Source organism: Zalophus californianus, chromosome 9, assembly GCF_009762305.2.
Source record: "Zalophus californianus isolate mZalCal1 chromosome 9, mZalCal1.pri.v2, whole genome shotgun sequence".
NCBI lineage: Eukaryota > Metazoa > Chordata > Mammalia > Carnivora > Otariidae > Zalophus > Zalophus californianus.
Genome location: NC_045603.1, coordinates 96,889,590 through 96,902,814, shown reverse-complemented (window position 1 = coordinate 96,902,814; position 13,225 = coordinate 96,889,590). Strand labels below are relative to the sequence as shown.

The 13,225-nt window shown below is 44.2% G+C and overlaps 1 pseudogene; it reads right to left on the bottom strand.

The window, feature by feature from the left end:
* Positions 1-8,863: 8,863 nt before the first annotated feature.
* Positions 8,864-10,090, bottom strand: LOC113922642 (annotated as a pseudogene).
* Between the last annotated feature and the right edge of the window lie 3,135 nt (positions 10,091-13,225).

Sequence of the window (13,225 nt, the reverse complement as noted above, 5' to 3'; positions counted from 1 at the left end):
ACAGAAACTATGGGCACCTGGGTGGCTCAGTCGTTAAGCATCTGCCTTCGGCTCCGGTCATGATCCTAGGGACCTGGATCGAGCCCCACGTTGGGCTCCCTGCTCGCTGGGAGGCCTGCTTCTCCCTCTCCCACTCACCCTGCTTGTGTTCCCTCTCTCACCGTGTCTCTCTCTCTCAAATAAATAAAATCTTAAAAAAAAAAAAAAGACAGAAACTACACAATGCTTTAAACAGAGAAAGTGAAAGAATGTCAAGCTGGGGCGCCTGGCTGACTCAGAAGAGCTTGTGACTCTTGATCTTGGGGTTATAATTTCGAGCCCTACTTTGGGCATGGAGGCTACTTTAAAAAAAATTGTGTTTAAATAAAAAAAAAAGAAAAGAAATCATAGATAGGCGAACTCAATATGATATCCTAATGCTGAGGGAGAGTATCCAAGGAGAGACACACTTGGGAGAGAGGCCATCTCCCCAAAGCTGAGGCTCAGTTCTTTTTCTTTTTTTTTTTTTTAAGATTTTATTTATTTGAGAGGGAGAGATAGAGTGCAAGCAGCAGAAGGAGACGGCGAGGCAGGGTCCTCCTGAGCAGGTGGCCCAATGCAGAACTCAGTCCCCGGACCCCCGAAGGCAGACGCTTTACCGACTGAGCCACGCAGGTGCCCCTGAGGTTCAGATCTTATTGGAAAAGACATAGTTGCAGTCTACCGGATAGCAGAGAAATTTGCTGGATTGCACAAGCCAGAGCTGCTGTGGTCTGGGGAGCAGGAGACAAGTGCAGGTGAGCCACAGCTGGTGGCCAGCTATGTGAGTGTACAGAGGGAGTCGGGGCACCAATATGGGGGGGAAAGGGGCGCCGTACTTGGGGCCTTGTGGGAGGTGATTGCCAGACATGGGCTGGGGCTGTGAGGTGACTGATGGAGCTAGCCTTCTGGGTGCATGCCTGTGGCAGGGTGCCACCAGATGCTTTGTCATCTATGGTGTGGCCATTGGAAAGAGCAGGACACGCCCCCTTCTTCCTACAGTATCCTGACAGCGCCATCTACTGAGAAAACTTCACTGTGCTTAACACTCAAGAAGAAATGATTTAAAGGAATGCCATCCATTATCAAAAGGTACTGAAGGATGAATTTGGAGCCGAGAGGCAAAAAATCAGTAACTGACACAATAAATGTTAGGTGGCTGGCTGGCTGAAGTGGTCCCGGGTTGGGAGAATTTACTCTTTCCACACCTCCCAAAGCCTACCTGCGCTTTCGATAAAATTCAAGTTGAAACGTCCCACTTTTTTTTTTTTCTTTTGAGCGTAATGCCGAACCTTTCGCCAAGGTTCCAACTGGATGGCTGCGGCTTAAGTTGGGCTAGTGGCCGCCGGCCAGGAAAGGGAAAGGGAGGAGGGGAGAAGTAGAAGGAGTGCCCCTGGGCCTGGAGCCTGGCGCTGCGAGATGCTGAGGACCAGGCCGCAGGTGGGGACCAGGCCGCAGACGAGCCCCAGTCCCCCAGCTCTGGCTCTCCGTTCCGGGGCTTCCTTACGCCATCCTATCACCAGGGAGAACTCCTTGAGTGTCGACTCCCAGAGTGACCCCAACGAATCCCCTCGTATCAACTCTGTGTCCTGGATCCGGGCCCTGGTTGCGGCGGCACAGGGGCGACCACGGTCGCGCCAAGCGCCCACCTTCCTCCCTCGTGTCGCCGCCCCGCTCCCTCCGTGACAGCAGCCCGCAGCGAGCACCCAGCACGCAGGTTTCCGGCCTGAGCCTCTCCGGCCCCAGGCGTGGCCCTGCGGCCCCCACCGCCCACTTCCTCCGCCCTTCCCCCAGCCCTCCCCTGCGGCGTGGCTGGAGGCCCGCCTGGCGCCCGGGAAACCGCAGACCCCGCGGGAGGCGGGGCTTCGGCCGCGCGTTCACTGCGCAGGCGCGGACGGCCGCAAACCCGTCGTCTGTACTGCGTTTTGTTCAAGATCCTCGCAACGATTTCTGGTTCTAGTGCGGATCATAACCCAGCCAACCTTCCAGTGCAGGTGTTTCTCACCTGTCTTATTATGAAGTGGATCTAACTACCTTTCCTGGATTACTCTCGGCTTAGTGACTTAATTGATAAAACTGAATCATGTGAGTTGCATGAGATATATTTCAGAAATTAAATCCAAATCTCATTTTTTTAAATGAGGAAGTTGAGACCAATGAATGAATTGCAAAACTGGAGCTGGCATTGTACCTCTGTCTCTTTATACTCAAGAACTGGAATAAAGTAGCCAATAAGGTGTAAGGTGCCAGTTTCTACGTATATTTACCAAAATATTTTATTAAAAGGTGTTTAATGTTCTTTTTAAAAGATTTTATTGATTTAATTGACAGAGAGAGAGACAGAGAGACAGAGAGAGAGGGAACACAAGCAGGGGGAGTGGGAGAGGGAGAAGCCGACTTCCTGCCGAGCAAGGAGCCCAATGCGGGGCTCAATTCCAGGACCCTGGGATCATGACCTGAGCGGAAGGCAGCCGCTTAACCGACTGAGCCACCCAGGCGTCCCAAAGGTGTTTAATTTTTTTTTTTAAGATTTTATTTATTTATTTGAGAAGAGAGAGCATGGGCAGGGAGGGGGGCAGAGGGAGAGGGAGAAGCAGGCTCCTGCTGGGGGGTGGGCGATGGCGGGGCCATGGCTGGTCCACCCCAGGACCCTGGGATCATGACCTGGGCTGAAGGCAGACCCCTGACTCACTTAGCCACTCAGGCACCCCAACAAGTATTTAATCTTTATCAATCTGAAGTGAGAAAGGGATCCTATACTTCCAAGTTTACATCGTATTATGACATTGAGCATTTTTTTCCGTGTTAGGAGCTCTTTGCATTTCCTTATCTGTAAACCGTTTGTATGTATCAGAGGAAAACTATTTTGAAAAGAACATGTTTTCACGAAGAAACAAGACAAAATAAATAAACGTAGAGTTTATAAGTAAGATAGTTACCACATGGGGCGCCTGGGTAGCTCAGTCGTTAAGGTCGGCCTTCGGCTCAGGTCAGGAGCGCACGGTCCTGTGATGGAGCCCCGTCTGTCTCCGTGCTCGGCGGGAAGACTGCTTCTCCCTCTTCCAGTCCCCGTGCTTGTGTTCCCTCTCTTCACTGTGTCTCTCTCCGTCAAATAAATAAATAAAGTTAAAAAAAAACGAAACGAAAAGAGTCAGATGCTTAACCCACTGAGCCACTCAGGCGCCCTGTATTCTACTACTTTAGATACCTCATACAAGTAGAATCATACAGTATTTGTCTTTTTGTGCCTGGCTTATGTCACTTAGCATAATGTCCTCACAGTTCATCCATGATGTAGGCTGTGATAGGATTCCCTTCCTTTTTAAGGCTGAATAATATTCCCTCGGATATATATACCACATTCTGTTTATCTATTGAGCCATTGATGGATATTTGGGTTCCTTCCGCTTATTGGCATTTGTGAATAGTGCTGCTAATGAACATGGGTATGCAAACATCTCTTCAAGAACCTGTTTTCAGAGGGCGCCTGGGTGGCTCAGTCGTTGGGCGTCTGCCTTCGGCTCAGGTCATGATTCCGGGTCCTGGGATCGAGCCGCGCATAGGACTCCCTGCCCGGCAGGAAGCCTGCTTCTCCCTCTCCCGCTCTCACTGCTTGTATTCCCTCTCTCACTTTGTCTCTCTCTGTCAAATAAATAAATAAATAAAATCTTTTAAAAAAAAAGAACCTGTTTTCTGTTCTTTTGGTCATATATCATAACTGGAATTGCTGGATCATATACTGTTGTATTTTAAAATTTTGGGGGAACCTCCATACTATTTTTCCATAGTGGTTGTACTATTTTACAAGCCCACAAACAAAATTAAATCTTTTGTGCTTCAAAGCACATTATCAAGAAAGTGAAAAAACAACGTACAGAATGGGATTTGCAAATCATAAATCTGGTAAGAGATTCCTATCTGGACTGTTTAAAGAACTCTTATAATGCAATAAAAGTGCTAAAAAATTAAAACTCAAGTGATCCAATTAAAACACAGGCAAAGACTTCAATAAACATTTCACTAAAGAAGATATGCAAATGGCCAATAAGCACAGGGCACCTGGGTGGCTCAGTTGTTTGAGCAACTGCTTTCGGCTCAGGTCATGATCCTGGAGTACTGGAATCGAGTCCCGCAACAGGCTCCCTGCTCGGTGGAGAGTCGGCTTCTCCCTCTGACCCTCCCCACTCTCGTGCTCTCTCTTTCTCATTCTCTCTCTCAAATCAATAAAATCTTAAAAACAAACCAACAAATGGCCAATAAGCACATCAAAAGAAATTCCACATCATTAATCCTTAGGGAAATACAAATCAAATATCTACCTATTGAATTATATTGGATATCTGCCTAATAATCCATTAAGGATGTCTCAGATTTCTTTAACTTTTTAAAAAGATTTATTTATTTTAGAGAGAGAGAATGTGCCTCTGAGAGTACGGTGGGGTGGGGAGAAGCAGAGGGAGAGGGAGAGAAGCAGACACCCTGAGTGTTTTTACTGAGTGAAGAGCCCAACTTGGGGTTAGATCTCATGACCCTCAGATCATGACCTGAGCCAAAGTCAAGAGTGTGATTGAGCCACCCAGGTGCCCCTCATTTTCTTTTTATTAAACCCTTTTTTAAGCCAGTCTCTTAAACCGTAATTTATATATTATAAAGTTCAGTCATTGAAAGGGTACAATTCATTGATTTTCACAGATTTGTTCAACTACTACTGAAATCACCCTAGAAAGAAACTTGTACCCATTAGAAGTCATTCCCTATTCCTCTGTCCCTACCCTCTTTGATTTTCCTCCTCTGGGTTCTAGGCAACCACTTATCTACTTTCTTTTTCTCCACAGATTTGCCTATGTTTAAAATTTCATCTAAATTGAATCATGTAATATGTGATCTTTTGAGACTGGCTTCATACAAATTCGAATTTTTTCAAGGTTCATCTATATTATAGCATTTATTTAGTACTTGACTCCTTTTTTATGGCCAAATATTGCCTGGTGTGGACATACCACATTTTCATTATCCGTTCAGCTGTCTATGGCTATATGGGTTGTTGCCAATTTGGGATTATTGTGAATAATGCTGCTTATGAACATTTGTGAACAAATGTTTTTGTGTGAACGTATGTTTTCATTTTTCTTGGGTAATGTATCTAGGAGAGGTCGTACTGGTCATATAACTTTTTTTTTTTTAAGATTTATTTATTTTACAGAGAGAGACACGGTGAGGAGGGAACACAAGCAGGGGGAGTGCGAGAGGGAGAAGCAGGCTTCCTGTAGAGTGGGGAGCCCGATGCAGGGCTCGATCCCAGGACCCTGGGATCATGACCTTGGCCAAAGGCAGACGCTTAATCACTGAGCCACCCAGGCCCCCGTTGGACTCCTTTTCTAAGAGCATTAATCTCATTCATGAGGGCTCTGTCCTCAAGACCTTATGATCTCCCAAATACCCCACAACTAATACCGTCACGTTCGGTGTTAGGATTTTAACATATAAATTTAGGGGGACACAAACACTCACAGTATAGCAGTTAAGGTGCTTTTGATTTGACTCAGTTTAAGTCATCTATTTTTTGTTGTTCATGCCTACTAGACTGGCAAAACTTTCTATATCTGTAAACACAAAATGTGCGTGGAAATGCAGAAATGGGAACTGTCTTAACTGCTAAGAGTATAAAACTGTACCACCACTTTAGATAACAATGGCTTTCTAGGAAAGTTGAATGTGCATAGCCCCAGTTCTTCATCTACCCCACCCCGCCCCCAATTCCATGTTGTCTGCCAAGTGGTTTTGTAGTTTTGTTTCGGTCTGAATGTTTGTGTCCCCCCACCCCAAATTCCTATGTTGAACTCCTAACCCCCACGGTGATGGCATCAGGAGCTGTGGCCTTTGGGAAATGATTCGATCATGAGGGTGGAGCTCTCATGAATGGGATTACTGCCCTTAGAGAGGCTCCCCACCCCCTGAGCTTTCTTGCTCCTTCCCTTATGTGAGATTACAGCAAAAAGGTGGCAGTCCATGCACCAGGAAGCTGGCTCTCATCAGATATTGAAGCGGCTGATGGCTTGATCTTGGACCTCCCAGCCTCCAGAACGGTAAGAAATAAATTCCTATTCTTTATAAATCACCTAGTATGGTATTTTTGTTATAGCAACCCAAACAGACTAAGATGAGTTCCTTGTACTAAAAGAGAGGGGTCTGCTTCCATTTATTTGTTTGTTTGTTTATATTCTCTACACCCAACTTTGGGTCTGAACTCGAGATCAAGAGTTGCAGGTACTTCCACTGAGCCAGCCAGGCACCCATTTTTTCTTTTCATTTATTTTCTTTTCTCTTTTCTTCTCTTCTCTTCTCCTTTCTTTCTCTTTCTTTCTTTCTTTTTCTTTCTCTCTCTCTCTCTCTCTCCTTCCTTCCTCCCTCCCTCCCTTCCTTTCTTTTATAAAAGATTTTTATTTATTTATTTGACACAGAGAGACACAGTGAGAGAGGGAACACAAGCAGAAGTGGGAGAGGGAGTAGCATGCTTCCCGCCAAGCAGGGAGCCCGACATGGGGCTCGATCCCAATGTCGGGCTCGATCCCAGGACCCTGGGATCATGACCTGAGGCGAAGGCAGTCGCTTAACGACTGAGGCACCCAGATGCCCCTATTTATTTCTTTTTTATTTATTTATGCTTCCCTTTAACTTTAGATTCAGCCGTATGATATGACTTGGCCAATAAAATAAGGCAGAAGAAGTGCTGTGTCAGTTCTGAGCCCAGGCCTTAAGAGATCATGCCAATTACCATTTGCCCTCTGGCATATTTGCCATTGCCAGGAAAGAACTTCCCTGGGTAACGGCTGCAACCTCAGACAGGCCTCGGAAATTAACAGGCAGTTATATCTTAGTCCAAACCTCAGAGAGAAGCCTCACTCAGCTTGATCTGTAGCTTGAGGCTTAGCCAAACCCAGCCTGGATCTGCTGACCCCTCCTAGCCTATTCACAGATACAGGAGTTATAATAAACAATTGTTACTTTTGGGGCACCTGGGTGGCTCAGTCGTTAAGCGTCTGCCTTCGGCCCGGGTCATGATCCCAGGGTCCTGGGATCAAGCCCCACATCAGGCTCCCTCCTCCATGGGAAGCCTGCTTCTCCCTCTCCCACTCCCCTGCTTGTGTTCCCTCTCTCGCTGTGTCTCTCTCTGTCAAATAAATAAATAAAATCTTTAATAATAATAATGATAATTGTTATTTTAAGCTAGTGAAGTTGGGGGCTGTATAAGTAAAAAGGTAACTGGTAAAATACAACTACTTAATGTCCCGATAATTCCATCCTTAGTCATATACCTGAAAGAAATTTAGGCAAGGATAGCTGTAGAGGGACAGTTAGAAGCTACTGCAATTATCCAGGTAAGAGGTGACTATGGCTTGGCACCACTTGAGCTGGAAGAATTTGCAAACAGCTCATTTTTTATGGGGGCTTTAATGGGAGATGTACCTCAAGTCTAAAATCTGGAAACCCACAAGAAAAAGAATCAAAAAATATATGCCAGGCAAGCTTTAATTAAAGAGAGTTATTTAGGGGCGCCAGGCTGGCCCAGTCCGTGGAACATGGGACTCTTGATCTTGGGGTTGTGAGTTTAAGCTCCACATTGGGTACAGAGATACTTAAAAATAAAATCTTAAAAAAGAAAAAAAAGAGGAAGTTATTTAACCTATCTTGATAACCAAAAGAGACCTTAAGACCAAAATCATAATGAAGATTCGAGGAAGATCACTTCATTAAGACAAAAGACCCAATTCACCATGAACATATAAGTTTTAAATATGTATAAAACAAATAAAATGGTATCAAAATATATAAAGCAGAGACACCTGGGTGGCTCGCTCAGTTAAGCATCTGCTCAGGAGGCTCAGGTCATGATCCCAGGGTCCTGGGATCGAGTCCCACATTGGGCTCCTTGCTCAGTGGGGAGCCTGCTTCTCCCTCTCCCTCTGTCTGCCGTTCCCCCTGCTTGTGCCCTCTCTCTCTCTGACAAATAAATAAATTCTTTAAAAAAAAATATATATATATATATATAAAGGAAAACTGATAAAATTAGCAAATCAACTGTAACAGTTGGAGAATTCAACATGTCAATTTCAATTAACCATAGGTTAAGCAGATACAAAACCTGCATACTCAAATTCTTTACCATGGACTCTCCTTCTTCTCTGTATATGAAAGAAATTAACATTTTGTTTGTCATATATATATATTTTTAAAGATTTTATTTATTTGACAGAGAGAGACACAGCGAGAGAGGGAACACAAGCAGGGGGAGTGGGAGAGGGAGAAGCAGGCTTCCCACCAAAAAGGGAGCCCGATGCGGGGCTCAATCCCAGGACCCTGGGATCCTGACCTGAGCTGAAGGCAGACACCTAACTGACTGAGCCACCCAGGTGCCCCTGTTTGTCATATATTTTTTAAATATATATCTTTTAAAAAATTATTAATCAAATTTAACAATCTTTTCTTTTATAAACTTTGTGTATTAATTCCTTCTTTAAAAAAGACTTTTTCATCCCAGTATTATAAGTATTAAATATTAAAAATATTTATCAACGTTTCTTCTAGTAATTTTATAGCTTTCATTTATGTTCAAATCTTTGATTTCTATGGATTTATTTGTGGGTATGCTGTGAAATAAGGATTCATCTTTGTGGTTTTTTTCCTCAATACCTAGCCAATATCATTTACTCAACAACCCACCTTTTCTTTGATTTGAAATACCAATTTTACTGTATATTAAATTTTCATATATACTTGGGGCTATTTTGGGCCATCATTGTCCCATTGATCTATTTTTCTTTTTCTTTCTTTTTTTTTTTTTTTGTTAGAACAACTCAGCAAAATAAAATTCCGGTTTATTGTTGGACAACATTGTTTCACACATACATCAAACAGGCCAAAAAAAATAAACAGCAACTTCACAGACAAAAAAGGAAAAAAAGAAACCTTTTATCTTTGGCCTTTTTAACCATCTCATACAAACCAACTACTTATAGTACAGCTAAGTACATACACAGAAATAGTTACTGGAATGCTCGGAATAAGATTGTTTTTTTGTTGTTGTTTTTGCTTTTTTTACAAGGTTTTTTTTCTCCTTTGAGATTATAATGAACATGGTCACACCACAAGTAAAGTCAGAAGTAGGACAGAGAACGCTCCAAAGGCTGGTTTGGTCATCCGAGATCATTAAAAATGGCTGACCCCTAACAATATGTACAAAAATATAAAATGTAAATAAAAAATACAAACAAATTTTCCTTTTTAAAGTACTTTTAAGAAAAAAAGCAGGGCCTTGCAAGTTTTGGTTCTTTTTTCCTCCCCTGTTGCAAATTCACGTTGTGGTTTTGGCTGGGTGGCGGAGAGCGTGTGTCATCTGCGGGTGGCGCTGCCCGCGTTGGGCAGGCGGGCGGGACTCTCTACTCGAAGGTGACCACGTTTAGATTCTGAGACGGGAAGTGGAGGGTGAATAGGTCACGGTGGCCTTTTTTTGTTGTTGTTAAGTTTAACTTTTCCTTTTTTGCTGTCTAGTCATCCTCATCGGTCTTCTGCTTCTTGGTGTCGACATCGTCATCCTCATCGTCTTCAGCTGCCCGTTTGCCCGTAGCTGCCTCGGCCTCCTCATCTTCGTCTCCATCCTCTTCCTCACCATCGCCTTCCTCCTCCTCCTCCTCTTCCTCCCCCCCCCTTCCTCTTCTTCGTCTACCTCGTTGTCGGCCTCCTGCTCCCCATTTTCCTCATTAGCGTTCCCGTTAGCAGGCGCGTCTCTTCCATTCTCGGCCTCCTCCACAACTTCCTTCTCCTTTAAGTCCTTGGTGGTGATCTCGGAGCTGGTGTCCACGGCCGCGTCTGACATGATGGGGCACGCCGGTGATCCGGTGCAGCGGATTAAAAAGAAAGCAAGAGTTCGAGGACTCTGGCGAGAAAGCTGCCTGAGTCCGCGGTGGCGGAGGAGGCGCGCGGCGGAGGTGGTTGCGGCGAACGGGGAGCCGGACGCGGGAACAATGCAAAGATGGCTTTTCAGAGCAGCCAGTGGGGCTGATCTATTTTTCTGCAGCACCAAATTGCTTACATATTTCAAAAATATCTGCTGGGCTACTCCCTTCTCATTTTCTGTTTTTGGAATTTTCCAGATTAAGTTTTTCAACTTCCAAAAAGAAACCCGGCGTGCCTGGGTGGCTCAGTCTGTTGACTGTCTGCCTTTGGCTTGGGACGTGATCCCAGGGTCCTGGGATCAAGCCCCATATAAGGCACCCTGCTCAGCGGGGAGCCTGCTTCTCCTTCTCCCTCTGACCCTCCCACCTGCTTGTGTTCTCACTCACTCTGTCTCTCTCAGATGAATAAATAAAAAATGTTTAAAAAAAGTCTTCTTATTTCTATAAATAAAAAATAGAAACCCATCCTTCTAGTATTTTAATTGGGATAACATTAAATATAAATTCATTTGAGGGGCACTAACATTTTTACAATATTAAGTTTTCCTACCTGTATATTCCTAAGAAGAGTTTTGGGTTTTCTTTTCTTTTTTAAGATTTTATTTATTTGAGAAAGAGAGTGCAAGCAAGGGGAGGGGCAGAGGGGGAGAGAGATAAACTGAGGCAGACTCTACACGGAGCAAGGAGCAGCCAGCGCGACTAGGGGCTTGATCCCAGGACCCTGAGATGATGACCTGAGCCTAAATCAAGAGTCAGATGCTTAACCAACTGAGCCACCCAGGCAGCCCCCTCAGAAGAGTTTTATAGTTTCATTCATAGAACTTCTCAAATAAAATACTTAGCAGATATTTAATATCATTTTTTATTGGTGCTTCTTGCAAATGGCATCTTTAGTATTGAAAAATAGGTTTAATAGAACCCGGAAATTAAAACACTGGAATAAATTCCATCACTGTGAGTATCTCAGAAATATTTTATGTAATGAACTCTTTAAAATACTATTTTAGGGGCTCCTGGTTGGCTCAGTTGTTAGGCGCCTGCCTTCAGCTCAGGTCATGATCCCAGCGTCCTGAGATCGAGCCCTGCATCGGGCTCCCTGCTCCACAGGAAGCCTGCTTCTCCCTCTCCCACTCCCCCTGCTTGTGTTCCCTCTCTCGCTATGTCTCTCTCTGTCAAATAAATATATAAAATCTTTTAAAATATTAAATAAAATAAAATATTATTTTAAGCTACCCTGCGATCCAGCAATTGCACTACTGGGTATTTACCCTGAAGATACAAATGTAGTGATCTGAGGGGACACCTGCACCCCAATATAGCAGCAATGTCTACAATAGCCAAACTATGGAAAGAGCCTAGATGTCCATCAACAGATGAATGGATAAAGAAGATGTGATACACACACACACACAGACACACACACACACACACACACAAACACACACACTCGTAGAAGAATATTCTGTAGCCATCAAAAATGAAATCTTGCCGTCTGCAACGACATGGTTGGAACTAGAGGGTATTATGCTAAGCGAAATAAGTCAAGTAGAGAAAGACAATTATCATATGATTTCACTGACATGAGGAATTTGAGAAACAACACAGAGGATCATAAGGAAGGGAGGGAAAAATGAAACAAGACAAAACCAGAGAGGAGGACAAACCATGACGGACTCTTCATCTCAGAAAACAAACTGAGGGTTGCTGGAGTGGTGGGGGGGTGAGGGATGGGGTAGCTGGGTGATGGACATTGGGGAGGGTATGTGGTATGGTGAGCGCTGTGAATTATGTAAGACTGATGAATCACAAGGGCGCCTGGGTGGCTCAGTTGGTTAAGCGACTGACTTCGGCTAGGGTCATGATCCTGGAGTCCCGGGATCGAGTCCCACATCGGTCTCCCTGCTCAGCAGGGAGTCTGATTCTCCCTCTGACCCTCTTCCCTCCTGTGCTCTCTATCTCTCAAATAAATAAATAAAATCTTTAAAAAAAAATGAAAAAAAAAGACCGATGAATCACAGACCTGTACCCCTGAGAAAAATAGTACATTATATGTTAACAAATATAAATAAATAAATAAAATACTATTTTAGGGGCACCTGGATAGCACAGCTGCTTAAGCATCTGCCTTCAGCTAAGGTCATGACCTTGGTCCTGGGATTGAGCCCCACATCGGACTCTCTACTTAGTGGGGATTCTGTTCCCTCTGACTCTCCCTCTGTGCTCTCATTTTCTCTCTCTCAAAAAATAAATTAAAAATCTTAAAAAAAAAAAACTAAAATATTATTTTAGGGGTGCCTGGGTAGCACAGTAACTTGACCATCGGACTCTTGTTTACACCCAGATCCTGAGATTGGGGTCATGAGATCAAGTCCTGATATGGGCTCCACGCTCAGCACAGAGTCTGCTTCAGATTCTCTTTCCCCTCTTACTCTACCCCTTTCACTGGTGCTCCTCTCTATCTCTCTCTCAAAAATCAATCAATCATTCAATCTTTATTTAAAAAGTACATTTTAGGGGCACCTGGGTGGCTCAGTCGTTAAGCGTCTGCCTTCAGTTCAGGTCATGATCTCAGTATGCTGGGATCGAGCCCCGCGTCAGGGTCCCCGCTCTGCGGGAAGCCTGCTTCTCCCTCTCCCGCTCCCCCTGCTTGTGTTCCTGCTTCTGCTGTGTCTCTCTCTGTCAAATAAATAAAAAATAAAATCTTTAAAAACCACTATTTTAGTCCACCGGTGTATCCAATCAATATGGGTGGAAGGGTGGATTTGTATGCCTTCTGTTTTTCAATGCTAAGTCGGGGAAGCATTTCCCAGGCAGATGCAATATCCATTCCTATCAATATATTCAGGTAAAGGAGACACAACCATTGCACATAACCCCTCTTCAAACGCACCAATTTCTTTCCAAATTTTCACCTTAATGTCATCCCTTGAATTCTTATATCCTCCCAACCGAACTGTAGCCCCCATTAGGACTTCAGCAGCAGATTTTAGAACCACAGTGCATGGGGCTGCCACGTCAAGGATCCTAGAAATGTTACTTCTCTACTCAATGACTATTTTACCTATTTATGTGCATATGCCTTTTGGTCCCCAACTGGGGTCATGTCAAAGAACCTAGGCCCCCTCATCATTTCTTATTTTGATTAATTGTAGGAACATCACCCCAGGTAATTGGAGGTCAAGTTTCTTGAATTCCTCCAAAGTAGGACAAATAAAGCAAGTTTGTTTAGGACCCCTCAATTTGGAAGGACCAAT